Raw genomic sequence first — 11738 nt, 5'->3', positions numbered from 1 at the left:
TTTAATCAAAGAAAAGATGAAATTGTATCGATATTTGATACTCATATTGACGCTGATGCACTCATCGATCTGTGTATCAGGTGATCATCTGTCTCATTCCTCTCTGAAGTATCCTGTTGGAAAGTGGAAAGAATTGACTGTGATGTTTTTGTGGGTATGTTCATTTATATGTTACCAATTTAGTTAAAAACCGACTGTAGATTAATCTACTTGACAAAGATTCTTTTTAAGGGCTTAGAAAGGATCTTGCAAAGAAATTAAGATTGAAGTTAATATTCTTCATGATGCAGGGACAGCAGAGGTGGCCGCTGCTGTCTGTGCCCTCCCCATGGACCCTGCGCCGCCTCTAGCTTATCTGCAGTTTCCAACACCCTTGGCCTTCTGGAGGTGCCTGCTGGCTGCCCGAGCCTCTGGGCTGCATGTGGGCCAGGCTGGCAGGCCTTCACCAGTGAAGGGCCGGCTTTGGTGTGTGAACACTCCAGCTTCCTTACCCCTCCGGGGAAAGGACACTGAAGTTCTTCTCTCAGAGTGCTCCTGGTGGGATTGGTTCCCACTCACCGTACCGCAGGGGGCCTCCGGGGACTGTTCCCTAATGAAGGCCAAGTCCTGGTGTAGGAGCTACTTCTGTTGTGGGTCGAGGAGAACTCTCAGGAGACCATAAAAAACTGTCAGACAGTCCTCCTAGGCCCAGTATTTGCTCTTCAGCCACACTGTGAAATTTAAAACAATAGGGGTCCCAACGGCAGTCTAGTCAAGTTATGCTGGGTCCCATTTCTGTCACTCACATCTCACACCCATATGCCCTCAACAGATCTGATTTTGCCACTAATAAACTTTAAAATATTTAAGAATATGACCTATATTATCCCTAGTTCATCCTTTTTCACTTTGTAGTTTTGTGGTTTTTATTACATGTTACATGTAAGTAACTTACAAATATTTGTATGTTGGAGGAATGTGCTCATTTTCCCCTGGATAATTGTGTGATCAGTAAGATTGAGAATCTCTTGGAGCCCCTGGGTGGCTCAGTTGGTTGAGCATCTGTCTTGAGCTCAGGTCGTGATCCTGGAGTTCCAGGGGTCTCCACCACCCCCCACCCCCACCCCAAGTGTGTGCACGCGCATGCACTCTCTCTCTTAAATAATAAAATCTTTAAAAAAAAATAAGATTGAAAATCTCTTTGTTTGAAGATTTGAAAATCCCTACTCTAAGTTTTGTCTCTTTTTAGCTCTTTGGAAAAGATGCGAAAATTCCAATACCTTCCTTGTTCTAGCTCTGGATATATGCATTACACGCATGTATGAAAAACTAAGCAGTTCTTAGCAGAATTCTATCCTTGTTTCCATTTCTCCTCTATATAAATGAAGTATTAACTTAATGGACTGTTATTCACAGATTTATAACTTATTCTTCGGGAACATGATTAAAAAATAATGAACTTTTATATTAACTTAAATTATCAATTATATATTAATGTGTCAGACCAAAGAATTAGTTATCTTAAAAAGATTTGTTATCTGACATGTTGGAAGGAATTAAGAATCCTGGTTAATAAAGAATTCTTTTAAACTAAAAGTTATACCAATGGGATTTCTTGAACACTACAGAAAATTTAATACTTATAAGAAGAATGAGACTTATAGGGAAAGAGAAATGGCACATTCTGTTATGCAGATAGCAGATACGGGGGTGCTGGTTAGAACCAGAATAATGGAGTGAGGGTTTACAAATCTTAGAGTGTTCCATTTACCTGTAGAAAAGGGGGTGAACTTCTTGGAATCGTTGTGAGAATCTAGTGAAAGAAAATTGCATAAGAAAAAAAAAAGAAAGAAAATTACATAAGAAAGGTATTCCAGACAGTCATCTGATAAATGCAATACAAAATTAAGATCATGCCTACCTTATTGCTTCCTTTGTATAGAGTTTTCAGCCTTCAGCTATCAAATGTTTATTATTAATACCATCCAGGAAATTTTGATGCAGACACTATGCTTTATGGATTATCTAAGAATGAAGGTGAAAGACAAGAAGAACAGAAGAACAAAAACAGAATTTTCTGCCAAAATCGCTTCACTAAAGGAACTTCTAAAAGATAAACTTCAAGGAGGAGGAATATCACAGAAGGTCTGAGATGTAAGAAGTAATAGCAAAGAAAATAGTAAGCACTTGAGTAAATCTAAAGAACTATTGATAATGTAAGGAATGTCGAATTTGTGGGAGTGAAAAGTCCAGGTTTAATCTTGTTGCTTGTAAGCCTAATGCATGTGAAGTTGGAAATTGAAAATTATATCAATCTAATTATCTGGTGTTACTGTGAAGGAGAGTAACAATAGGGACCCATTTTAGACCAGTATGAACTTGACAAGATGAAGAGCTGCCCCTAGAAGAAACAAAGCAGTATGGGGGTGCCTGGGTGGCTCAGTGGGTTAAGCCTCTGCCTTCGGCACGGGTTATGATCTCAGGGTCCTGGGATGGAGCCCCGCATGGGGCTTTCTGCCCAGTGGGAAGCCTGCTTCCCTTCCTCTCTCTCTGACTGCCTCTCTGCCTACTTGAGATCTCTGTCTGTCAAGTAAATAAATAAAATCTTGAAGGAAAAAAAAAAGCAGTATGTACTCTGGTGGTATCTGTAGAGGAGGCAAAGGGAAAACAAGAAACAAATCAGTACACACAGGAGGAAAGTGGATAGTACAAATAAGCGCCAAATAGTTGGTAGAGTAAATCCAATTGTAAATGGATTGAGTGTTTCTGCAAAAAATCTTGGTCATTAGATCAGATTTTTAACAATCTAAAGTATGCTTTTTAAAGAAATGCATCTAAAACAAAGATACTGAAATGCTGAGAGCCAAAAGATAAAAAAGACCTAAGAAAGATCAGCGGAAGCTCTGTAGCTGTATAAGTGGACTCTACGGTATCATTTTGTTTTAATGAATATGGAAGGTTTGATTTATCCTTAAAGTTTATATGTCTTTAGTAAGATAACTTCCAAAACTATATAGCAAAATTTATAGAACTACAAGGAGAAATTGGCAAAGTCACATCACAGTGGATGTTTTAGTACACCTAGGAGATCAAGCAATTAAAAAAACCGATTAAAGCCTCTGCCTTTGGCGCAGGTCATGATCTCAGGGTCCTGGGATCGAGCCCCGCATCGGGCTCTCTGCTCAGTGGGGGGGCCCGCTTCCCCGTCTCCCTCTGCCTGCCGCTCTGCCTGCTTGTGATCTCTGTCTGTCAAATAAATTAAATCTTTAAATTAAAAAAAAAAAACAAAAAACGGTTGAAGGGGCACCTGGGTGGCTCAGTAACTGATTAGGTATCTGCTGCTCCCCCTGCTTGTACTCTCTTTCTGTCAAATACATACAAATCTTAAGTTGGGAGAGAGGGAGAGGGAGAAGCAGACTCCCCGCTGAGCAGGGAGCCCAATGTGGGACTCAATCCCAGGACCCCAGGATCATGACCTAAACTAAAGGCAGATGTTTAACTGACTGAGCCACCCAGGTGTCCCTAAATAAAAATTTTTTTAAAGTCAGTTGAAGACAGAATATGAACACAAAATCAGACTTGATGTAGTGAACATATATAGAACTCTGATGCAAAATAATGCATATTTTAAACACAAAAAGGAAATTTATTAAAAAGTGATCTTGTGCTGTGAGAAGACATCAAATTTCAAAGAATCCATATCATGGAGAGTATTTTTCTTGATTATAATGGAATTGTCAGAAGTTAACAACAATGAGATGACTAGAAGTCTCCAAATAGAAAAAAATGTTTAAATTTCTTAATCGGTAGATCAAAGAGGGTCATATCATAATTAGAAACTACTAACGTACAGCTTAAGTTAGAAAAACAGGATAAACTCAAAGGACATAGGAGAAAACAATAGAAATGAATGAAATAGAAAACAAAACAGAAACAACAATCAAATGAGCAAGAGCTCAGTTTTTAGGAAGGAATAAGAGAACATAACTATGACTAGAGCGGATCCTTTTTTTAGCATATTAACAATTTTATATCAATAAATTTGAAAACAATGGACACCTCTTAACAAAGCTCTAAAAAAAAATAGAAAACCTGAAAAATACCATAATCATTACAAGATTTGAATTAGTAATTTGAACTCTCCCAGTCAGTGGTACTTCCAGTACTAGCAAACATGTGAAACAAAACTGATAAATCTTTTAGTTCACCAGGATAATACAAAGTTTACGGAAGAGTAAAGGAATCCATTCAGAATCATGGGTAAAGATTTTAACACCCGAGTTTTTGGTACAAGGAGCAAACAAAAGCAGTAAGCATACTGAAGACTGAGCAGTCGACAAACGTAACCACCCACCAAGTGCAGAATACGTAACATTTTTTAGTGACCTTATAATTTTTTAGTGACCTTGTACTGGGCCATAAATCTGTCAACAGAGCTCACAGGATTGAATTCACAGAGTAAGTTCTCCAGGGACAATACTTAGGAGGAAATTTTACAGCCTTAAATTCTTATATTAGATCTAAAAAAAATGAGCTAAATAAGCATTTACTCGAAGAAAATGAATAGCAAATTAAATCCCCTTTGCTGTGTAGAAGAAATGTAATAATAAAAGCAGGAATTAATAAAATGGGAAATGCAATAAAGCATCAAAAAGGCAATGGTTATTTCTTTGAAATGGCTAATAAAATTGATGACCCTCTGGCCAGGCACAAATAACCAGTATCAGAAATGGGAAAGCGGGAGGACACCCCTGCAGATCCTACTGACCTTCAAAAGAAGTTATTAGTAATTATTTTGTGTTCAAGATTTTTGATAAGTGGTAAAATGGGCAAATTAATAGAAAAATACCGTTTATTAAAGCCTGCACAGAAGACATTTTAAAAGCCTGGATAGTCTATAACTACCAAAGAAACTGGATCAGAGATCTAAGACCTTAGGAGACTCCGGGCTTTGATGGTTTCTCCAATGAGTTTTATCAAGCATTTGAAGGGAGAATGGTATCAATTTTATGTGAACTCTTTCAGAGAATAGAAAAAGAGGGTCAGGGTCAGATTCCAATTCATTTAATCAGGGTACCAGCACTTTGGTGCCAAAACTGGATGGAGACATATGAGGGGGAAATGAAAGCCTTCTTACTGAAGACGTGTATGCAAAAATACCGAGCATGACTAACGAGTCAGTGAAACAAATCAAATATGTCATGACCAAGTTGGATTTATCCCCGAACACAGATTGGTTTAGCATTTGAAAATTGATCAATATAATTTACCACATAAACTGGATTAAAGGAAAAAACAAGATCTCAAACAATGTAGAAAAAGTGTTTGATAGGGTTCAGTATCTTCATGGTAATACATCAATGTGAGTTTCACAGATTAAAAGTAAAAAACTGATTATTTTAGACACAGAAAAGGTTTTAATAAAAAAAACCATGTTCTCATAATATTCTTACCATAGAATAGAAGATCATTTCCTTGAGTGGATAAAAGTTTTCTGCAAAAATCCCATAGTAAACATTATTAAATAGTGAAATAGAAGGATTCTCTTTAAACTCAACAAAACCAGAATGCCTGCTGTCATATACACTCAACATTGTATGAAAGTGTCAGCACAGCAAGGCAAGGAAGAGAGAAAACTTGCAAGATTGTACAGTTACGTAATGTGGAAACGTTAAAATCGCCTATAAACCTATTAGAATTAATAGTTTAGCAAATTTGGTACTTAAAAGATTAAATTTTTCTGGGCGCTTACATAGTTCATTTGGTTGAGTATCCAGCTCTTGGTTTCAGCTCAGAGCGTGATCTCAGGGTTGTGAGATTGGGCCCCACGTTGGTCTCAACACTGGGCAAGGGGTCTGCTCAGGATTCACTCTCTCCCTCACTTCCTAGCCACCCTCCCCATTGAGCAGTCCCTCTCTCTCTCAAAAAAAAATGTTTTTAAAAGATCTTTTTCTAAATAGCAGCATCAGAAAACTAGAATTAAAAAATACACAATTTCAGTCATAACTAGAAATATGAGATCCCTAGAAATCTCACAAAAATTCACAAGGTACTGAGAAAATGATAATACTGTACTGAAAGCTTTTTTTTTTTTTAAGATTTTATTTATTTGTCAGAGAGAGAACAAGAGAGTGGGCACAAGCAGGGAGAACAGCAGGCAGAGGGGGAGCAGGCTCCCTGCTGAGTCAGGAGTCCAATGTGGGACTCGATCCCAGAACCCTGGGATCATGACCTGAGCCAAAGGCAGACACTTAAGGACTGAGGCACCCAGGCGTCCCTGTATTGAAAGAAGCTTTTTTTTTTTTTTTTTTTAAAGATTTTATGTATTTATTTGACAGACATAGCGAGAGAGGGAATATAAGCAAGGGGAGTAAGAGGGAGAAGCAGGTTTCCCGCGGAATAGGGAGCCTGATGTGGGGCTCGATCCCAGGACCCTGGGCTTATGCGCTGAGCCAAAGGCAGACACCTAATGACTGAGCCACCCAGGCATCCCTGGAAGAAGGTTTAAAGAAAACCTAAATAAGTGGCAAGAGAAACCACGTTCATACAAAGACTGTGTTTTCAAGATGTCAATTCTGCCACGGATAAACCCATCCGGTGTTATTCCTGTCAATCCCAACAAAGTATTTTTGTTTTCATTTTGGAACTTGGCAATCTGATTCTTAAATTTAATAGAGCAAGGCATCAAAAAATAGCCAAGACCCTTATACCAGTTCAGGTCTTCCAGGAGACACAGGCCATAATGTGGTTAGAAGTACAAAAGCTGCAAGATAAAGAGGGAAGAGCAGGCTTCGGCCCGGAAAGCCTTCGGGCTGAGGTGCAGGTCTGACACTGGTGGGCAGGGCGGGGAGGAAGGTGGATTGGCAGGAGGAACTTCAGCCGGCAGCAGAGCTTTGAGACAGAACTTGTGGTCTGATCAGCTGCAGTGCAGAGACTGGAGAGGAGTCCTGTGTCTGGCAGGAATGGCCAGGCCTTGGGCGGTTGCCTGGGAAGAGCATTACCTTAGCTCAGATGCTGCCGCAGACCCAGAAGGTGCTTTAGTTGGAGGCTGCCACCTGCACCCGTGGTGGCATATCCCCTCCTAAGTGCACTTTCAGGCTGCTCTGTGTTCCCAAGTAAGACTGAGGGAGGGAGACTTACCCTTTTATATGGAAAGATGTTATATAGCTAAAGAAACTGAAGTTGTTATTGGTACAGAGACAAACAAGTATCCCAGAAAGAACTCCAGAACAAACCCGCCCAGGAAGGGAGCTTGATATATGTCCAAAGGAGCAAGTCATGGTGGGAAAGATGGACTGTTCAAATTGTAGCAAGAACAGATGATTCGTATGGGAAAAAAACTGGCTCCTTATATAATATTTTAAAAATCCATTTCAGTGATTAAAGACATAAATGTAAAGGCAAAAGAGTAAAAACCATGGGAGACTATGAGAATATATTTGTGGTATTGTAGGGAAATACTTCAGACAGACACGAAAACTAGTGTAATGCAAAAGAAATAAATCTGACATTAAAAGTTCTTATCCAGGCACCTGGGTGGCTCAGTGGGTTAAGCCACTGCCTTCAGCTCAGGTCATGATCCTAGTGTCCTGGGATCGAGTCCCGCATCGGGCTCTCTGCTTGGCAGGAAGCCTGCTTCTTCCCCACTCTCTTTCTCTGCCTTCCTCTCTGCCTACTTGTGATCTCTGTGTCTGTCAAATAAATAAAAAAAATCTTTCAAAAAAAAAAGTTATTATCCATCAAAAAATAAAGTAACAAGTTATAAACTGAAAGTATATTTGCAATCCACGTGAACATGCTCAGTATCCAAAACAAGTTGTATATATGCATCGTATGAATCTACACATATGTTGTGTGTATTTTTTCTATTATTAACTTTTCTGATTTGTTTTATATGTATATGATACTGTACGATCATATGGCGTAGACACAAGTAAATAAGGAAAAATTAATGAAAAGAAGAATGGGCAAAACTGATTTGAAGGCATTTCACGGAAGAAATGGGAATGACCAAAAAACAACAAACGAGGTTCAGTCTCGTTCATTTGGAGTACAAATTAAGATCTCAATCGGATGTCGTTTCTTCCGCAGCTGGAGGACAGAAACTTGAAGGCCGACAGCAGCAGGCAGTTTAGGTGCACCATGGAGTTCAGCGCTGGCCATGTGAGCCCACCATATAGCTCGGCATTCAGGGAGCTAATTTGCCAGGATTTTATCAAGCAAAACACCTACACCCTTTACTCTGGTACATGTCCTGGAGAAGTTCTTGTTTACGTGCATTGGGAAAGATGTATAAATATCTCAGCATTGTTTTTAACGACAAAAAAGCCAGAATCCACTAAAACGTTCATTCACCATAGCATGGATAAACAGATGATAAGTATCTTCATACCCTGAAGCACTCAGCAGTGTTAAATTAAATGCCCTACTGCGAAGTGCATAAATGTTAGATAAATATACTTTTTAAAGATTTATCTGTTTTGGTAACACACACACACACACACACACACACAAGCGGGAGGGGCAGAGGGAGAGTCTTTAAGCAGACATGGGGCCTGATCCCAGACCCTGAAATCACAACCTGAACCGAAACCGAGAGTCAGCCAGTCAGTGGACTGAGCCGCCCAGGCGCCCCTGGATAAATCTTTAAGCATGATGTTGAATGTCCTTAAAATATTGCCAAAGAACATACTCAGTCTAATACCTGTTTTTTGATAGCTTTATTGGAATATAATTTGCATATCATAAAGTTTACCCATTTAAGGTACACACTTTGGTGGGTTTTAGTATATCCAGAGTTGTGCAACTATTTAATTTTAGAAGCTTTTCATCACTCCCCCCACTCCAAAAAAAAAATCCATACCCTCCCTCCTCAGCCCCTAGCAACCACAAATCTACTTGCTGTCTCCAGGCATTTCCCTATTCTGGCGTCTCATATAAATAGAATCACACGGTATGTGGTCTTTTGTGGGCTTCTTTCACAAAGGGTCGTGTTTTCAAAAGTCAACCATGCCACAGCCTGGAGTCAGTCCTCTGTTACTTTGTATCGCCGCGTAGTATTCCGTGGTGAGAATATGCCACTTGTAAAACACACGTCCTCGGTGCCGGACATTTGGGTTGCTTCCAGTTCAGGGCTGTTGGGAGTGACGCTGCTGTGAACACTCGTAAGTTTTACGGTGGACATCCTTTTTAAAATAAGTTCAAAGACTAAACAGCATAGGCTAAGGTGAGAAAGAAAAGGAAGGAAGGCGCAAAATGAGATTTGTCGATGTTCTATTCCGTTTATTAAGGTTTATTGTTAATATGCCTCAACTCATTATTGTACATTACAGGAATCATGACATTACGCACAAAAACGCAGCTGGCAAGGGTGCTGTGGCCTCCACATTTTGTAAAAGTTTGGTGATTCTGGGAGGGTCGCTGACCTCTAAGATCTGCAAGTAGGTTTCGATTCTTAGGGAGGCCTGGGTTCTCATTTCTTGCATGAATTCCTCCACTGTACTCCCCCTTCCCAAACGTGTCCATTCTTAAGTAGTTTCTGAGTTCTGATGGGTAAATCAGAATGTCGGTGGGCTGCCTGCTGAGGTTTCCATGTCCTTATTTCCTGGAACACAGACCTCCCTCCCCTAGGGAAGCTAGTCTCCTAGCTTCGGGGATCAGAGATCATGTTACTGTTGTCTTTTCTCTTTTCTTTATCTTTCTGGGTTTTTACTGCACCCCCTTTTCTGACAGTTCAGCCAGATTTCAGGAGGAATTAGGAGATGAATAAATAGGTTCAACTGCCATGATCACCCAGAAATTTTATAATTTAAACTGAGTTGAAGTTTCCTATAATTGGTAGGTAAGATCATCTCGATCTGACACGTTATCAAGAATATTTTCCCGGGGCTCCTGGGTGGCTCAGACGTTAAGCAGCTGCTTTCGGCTCAGGTCATGATCCCAGGGTCCTGGGGTGGAGACCTGCATGGGGCATCCTGCTCAGCGGGGAGCCTGCTTCTCCCTCGCCCACTCCCCCTGCTTGTATTCCCTCTCTTGCTGTGTCTTTCTCTGTCAAATAAATGAATAAAAATCTTAAAAAAAAAAAAAGTATTTTCCCATAGAGATATTCTACAGTATGAGATGTAAAAGCTGCACAGCCTTCCCTTTTGCAGATATTTACTAATCATTCTTGAATACTTAGGTGGTTTCCAATGTGCCAGTTACTGATTTATTTATTTTTAAGTTGGTTCCAGCAAGGAGCCCAGCCTGGTGCTTGAACTCACATCCCTGAGACAAGACCCACTGAGGCCAAGAGTCAGATGCTCAATCGACTGAGCCACCTAGATACCTCCCAGTTATTTTTTTTAAATAGAACATAGACATATATTTGCCACAACGTTTTCATGTTATCAAATGTCTCAGGAAGGTTGATACCAATTTCTACTCCTGCCTTGGGCGGAAGAGGATCTTGGCATCTCACACCATAGCAACAGGCAGTGTGCATTTCCATTTTATACATGATTTTCTGATTATATTCATCTGAACAGGAAATAAATCAGTCATAATCCCACCATCCAGACATCCCTATTACTAATATTCTGGACTGTTCTCTGTGCATGTGTTCATGTTGTTTTTGAGATAGTGTTTTGGCTTTTATCTTTGCTTTGTTCTGTTTTTCTTTGTTGTACGAGGGTTTTATACTTGTCAACGGCGTGCTGTGGACACCTTTCCACATTGGTACATATCAATCTACTCATTTCCAGAGCTCCGTGCATCATTGTTTGCTTAACCCGCCCCTATTGATATATTTTTCTAAATCCTTATACATACAGCTTTGTAGGGGTCCGGTTCTTTCCTTTGGATAAATAAAGAGATATTGCTAGGGTAAAGGATGTTTACTTTTTTGAGTTCTCCATATGTACTGCCAAAGGTTGTGGGAAACAGTAGAGCCAAGGATAATGGTGAGGCTTTGGCAGTATCATTTATCTCCTGCATTATTCGTGGACTTCTAACTTGTGTGAACTAATGAATCTACTACATTTTGCCTAGTACGGCAAGATCTGTAATCTGTAATTTCAAACTCTTGCTAAGCTAAAGAGGAAGGCACTTGACCATACCTGTATTAGTATTTCAGTGGCACAAGTTCAGATTTCAGCTGTGATGGGGATAGCAAAATGCTGGGCTTCGTGTGAGTGCTAACAGATCACTCAGAATTTAGCAAGTTTGCACCTGTTTTACGTAGATGTGTCTATATTGAGAATATGGGTTAATATTTAGAGTAGTCTTAGCCTGATATAGTACATTGCATCTGAAGTCTTGAATTGACATGAATTAACCTATACATCTTTAAATATTTGCAAAATTATATTTGATATGAGCCTGTAATAAATGACCATATTACAATTCAGAAGCTGGAAAGTGTAGTGAGAGTTGCCATGGGAACCTTAATGTGATAGTCCCTTGCTTCCATTTAAATTTCATTTTTAATATTGCATTAACATTTTTGCATTTAATGGATAGATATTTGAATTAATATGGAAGTGCTCTCTAATATAAATAAAATATAAGAAATGAAAATGTGATTTTTCTTCCAATGAACAAATGAACGTATAATCCAAGATCTTGTAGGAATAACAGCACTTGAGTTTTAAATTATTAGATTCCATTAATTTATTTTGAAGTTTCTTAAAGGATCTCTTTTAAAAGATTAAGAAATATTTATGGATAGTCACATAATTCATGTCTTTACATCTCAGATGTGGCCCAGAATTTCCTAAAGT

The sequence above is a fragment of the Martes martes genome, assembly GCF_963455335.1.
Source record: "Martes martes genome assembly, chromosome: 11".
In the NCBI taxonomy this organism is placed as follows: Eukaryota; Metazoa; Chordata; class Mammalia; order Carnivora; family Mustelidae; genus Martes; species Martes martes.
Note: the sequence above shows the minus strand (reverse complement) of the source record.